General features: G+C 36.2%; 1 protein-coding gene across 2 annotated transcripts in view; it reads left to right on the forward strand.

The window, feature by feature from the left end:
• LOC108970263 (dual oxidase maturation factor 1) overlaps positions 1 to 4,382 on the forward strand; it is a 61,220-nt gene that overhangs the window by 22,924 nt on the left and 33,914 nt on the right. The window contains exon 1 of one of the 2 annotated variants that reach the window (XM_018935548.1): positions 3,857 to 3,942. The exons of the other annotated variant lie outside the window; for it this stretch is intronic. The gene's annotated coding sequence lies outside the window, so the exon portion shown is untranslated. Of the gene's footprint in view, positions 1 to 3,856; positions 3,943 to 4,382 lie in introns of those variants that run through there. 2 annotated transcript variants of the gene reach the window in all.

The following is a 4,382-nucleotide window of genomic DNA, read 5'->3' on the forward strand; positions in this document are numbered from 1 at the left end:
TTAGCAGTCTCCACAGTTTGTACATGCTTATACCGCTTTATGAACTTACAAGGTTCTTCTTTATCCATATTTGGAATAACGAAGGACCGACGTTCTTATTGTTCAAATGGGAATTTTCATAGTAAGTTTGACATATCTAAAAGTTCAGGTTCAAATCAGTTAACTTTGTTGGTCGCAATATTTTTGGGTTTGGCATTCTAGACAATTTTTTAGTATGTACTAATATTGAATTTATGAGGCTAGTTCAGATAATGCATGTTTTCATAGTAGATACTTTTAAGAGATTGCAGTTGAAAATAATCTTGTCTCCGTAAAAATATTTATTAATTTTTATTTTATGAAAAGCTAGTRTTTTTTTCGACAAGATTTTGTGTGACTCACCTAATGTTTTTAARCTTTTGATTAGAAAAACCCACAGCCACGTGTAATTTAACGTGAGTGAGAATTTTATGCATTTGAGCATGACAAATCAAAATGTTCAATCTTCAAGAATGTAACACTAAAAAAATTTCAKAATGAATTCGCAAAGATTTGAGAGCAATCAAAAACCCACGCCGCATGCCAATATTTATTTTTAGACACATTCTCTTCATATGCTATGCTTTTTGCATTGTTTTGATATTTCCCATTACTTTAAAAGTCTTCAATTCATTACTTCCTTCACTTTGTGGCGTCTTTCGCTTTTAGCAATGAATCGTTCTTTTGCGGATTTTTTKAATAGAAAAGTGATATATTCTGGGTGAATTCATAAAGTTGGACATGTATCGGTTTTGAATGAAAAAAACTCTTTATAAATTACTTACAAGGGTTATATTCAAAAGTATAGCAGATAATAATCTTTAGCTTTCATAAAAAAGCTTATAGCTAAGGCAACATGACTACATATAAGAGGTATTGTTGTTGTAGTGGAATTTCTGACGTTTTATAGACTTGGTATTCAGGAAATATGAAAGCTCAGCAAAATAATAAAAAGTGTGTATTATATTCTTACACTTTTTATATGAGCCGATAAGCAGGTTGTTTTACCAGAAATAGTAGACATAAACAGGAATCATGTGTAGAAGTCCACGCAAGTGAGGAAAGTTCTCTGATCGCCATTCACTTGGGAGTGGCCAGAAACGATTCTTTTACATGTGACTCAAGCAGCTCACGACTTCCGGTTTTTGACCAAGTATCCTCTGGGTAGCCAGAGCTAAGTGAGAAGTCGAAATATCCCCTGCATAGGGTTGTGCTCAGGGTTTGGGACCCGCCACGTAAAAAAACACCAGGAGCGCATGTTTGGTGTGGGATTCGTGGTAGGGAGAGACTATGTCGCCGAGTGCTATCATTCACTCCGGTGAATGAACGTCTAGCCATAATTCGCATCAATGCGCGGTTCTTTAACATATCGCTGATTTGTGCCCACGCCCCGACAGATGAGAAGAACGATGTGACCAAAGATGTCTTTTATGAGTGCTTGGGGAGCACTTATGAGAGCTGCTCCCGCCACGATTTCAAAATCGTGCTTGGCGACTTTAACGCCAGGGTGGGCAAAGAAGGTATCTTTGGTATTACGGTTAGTAAATTCAGCCTCTATGGCGAAACATCCCCAAATGGATCGAGGCTGATCGAATTCGCCGGAAGTATGGTTATCTGTAGTACTAGATTCCAGCATAAGAAGATACATCAAGCTACCTGATTGTCTCCGGATSGAAAAACTACCAACCAGATCGATCATGTTGTGATAGACGGAAGGCACGTTTCCAGTGTTTTAGAGCTGGGCGACAGGGGTAATGCTCGAAAATTCTACGAAAAAATGCCGCTGCTTACAGATGATTTCAAGACCGGAGCATACTCTTGTAGAACCCCCAAAGGTGATATAGTTTCCGATGCGCAGATCATACTTAAATTATGGAGGGAACACTTCTCCAATTGACAGAAGAGAATCGACACATACCACCTTTTCTTCGATTTCAAAGCTGCTTTTGACAGCGCGAAAAGGAGCAAAACTAGTACGGCTATGTAAACTGACGTTAAGCAATACCTCCGTCAGGATTGGGAAGGACCTCTTYTATAAGAGTATACAGCTCTGGCGTATACCGATGATATTGATATCATTGGTCTCAACACCCATTAGTTCTGCTTTCTCGAAACTAGATAAGGAAGCGAAGCAGATGGGTCTAGCAGTGGACGACGGCAAGACGAAATATCTCCTGTCATCAAACAAACAGTCGACACATTCGATACTAGGCGCCCACGTCACTTTTGAATCAAGAGACAGCGGGTGCGCTGGTTCGGTCATGTCTTACGTATGGACGAAAGCCCTCCAGCTCTGAGAATATTCGACACAATGAAATAAAGGAAGAGGAAGACATTTGAAATTGGCGCCAAGTTGCTTACTCGGCTATAATGTTGTTAACTCGGCTATAATCGTCGAGTTCACGCCAGTAAAGAGAAGAAGAAGATCTCGGAGACATTTGGTTTCAACAAAACGGCACACACATCGCATGAATCAATTGTCGAATGTCAATTAGTTGAAATGTTCGAACGAGGCATTGAAAATTGAGGAACCGTAGCCGACGCGTCCAACATATGAAAGAGATAATCTTCAGAAAAAAAAAATACAAAAGAATGTTCTTTCGAGTGATAATAAACATTAACCATTAAAATTGAAGTTTTTGCGTTTATTTATTTAAAAAAGTAGGGAACCTCGAAATGGATCACCCTTTGATATTGAAGACATTTAGTATGGTAAATTTTCGAATGCATTTATGACATGTCATGGAAGGTATTAAATATGTTCACTTAAGCAATCTAATCACAGACGGACAATCATACACTGGATTTTACGCGATCCCGCAGTCGTTGCTAGACAYTAGCGAGCTTTAAATAAAGTAAATAACAGATGTATGAGAGACTATAATGCGAAACAATAAAAAGCAAATAAGAACCGGTTGTTGCCACAGGCACAGCTTTAGTTTCATCTGCTATTTTTTTTATCGACTTTTTTCTTTGTTCTACCAAATATATCGAACGCCAGACGTCACTTCCAACTCAACTCAAGTAAAAATCAGCTCGTTTGCCACTTAAACTTTGAGAATAMTGAAGTTTGCGGCTTTTAACCTGCAGGCGAGCGACTACGCGTTCCATTCGTTAAACAAATACACTAAAATTTACAACAATATACAWATGTACATTCACCTATTTTATCGCAAGTCGACACAAAATAATTCTACCGCCTTTTATAAATATATATTTATATAACTATATATTTCTGARTATTATATATGTATTTGTATGAGTGCGCATATTTGTAAGTATATATACATATGTTTCTGCTGACCGCTACAAATTGCTTTAATTTTTCTTTTTATATTCTTTTTCTGTTCTTTGTTTGGCACTCTTAATGAGTTTACGGCTTTTGGTCAAATCATTTATTTTTGTGTATTTTTTTTTAAACGCGGATATGAGTAAACCAAAATAATTAACAATTAGACAAGTTTTAACAAAGGAAACTTAGAAATACACACACTTACATATATATATATATATATTTCATTTTTTTTTTTCTTACAAAGAACAAAGAAATCAAGTCGCCGTATAAATCGCAATAAAAATTTATTCATTTATTAAAAAAAAAATATTTTTATTTTATGAATAAGATAAGTACGTACATTGGCTGTGCTTTTGTTTTTGCTAAGCGGCATGCCGTATTGCGTAACATTTATGTGCTTATGATAAATTGTTTATTAATAGGTGAGAATAGCTCACAGTCCGCCAAACATGACTTGTTAAATTCCTCCCAGGCTTCTATTTATGTACGTAAGACTGTTTATTTGCCTTCATTTAGTTGTAAGACGGCGCGCGATCGGTTACTGTGCTTTGTTCTGATGATCATAGCGTTATTTTTAGAAAACAGTGAAGCGTGTGGCAGCTTAGTTTGTTGTGTTTACCTTTGGCTTAGTAAGTACTGCATTTATTACTTTGATAATTTTACAATAGTGAACAAAATAATTGTAAAGTGATTATACACACATATATTGGCCACAATAAAAATACAAAACAAGAAAAAACTGCACCAAAGCAATAATAAACTTCAAAGTTGCTCTACTGTAACATGAAAGGATACGAGTATAAAAAGATGTTTATTTGGTTTGTTAACGGTCATTTTGTATGGAAGCTATATGTATTCTGTAGTGGCCTGATTTAAACAAGGCGTTCGACGCCTATAGCAATAATGTGTGCCAAATTGTATGAAGATCTTTCAAAAGTTTTCCACACAGTCTGTATGGTAGCTCTATGTTCTAACAGTCCGATCTGAGTAATTTGCTTGGAGACTGCAACGCTGCCTTGGATAATAATCCATTCCAAAGTTTTGTGGAGATATCTTATCAAATAAAAAA

The sequence above is a fragment of the Bactrocera latifrons genome, unplaced genomic scaffold, assembly GCF_001853355.1.
Source record: "Bactrocera latifrons isolate USDA-ARS-PBARC rearing strain unplaced genomic scaffold, ASM185335v1 scaffold_294, whole genome shotgun sequence".
Taxonomy (NCBI): Eukaryota; Metazoa; Arthropoda; class Insecta; order Diptera; family Tephritidae; genus Bactrocera; species Bactrocera latifrons.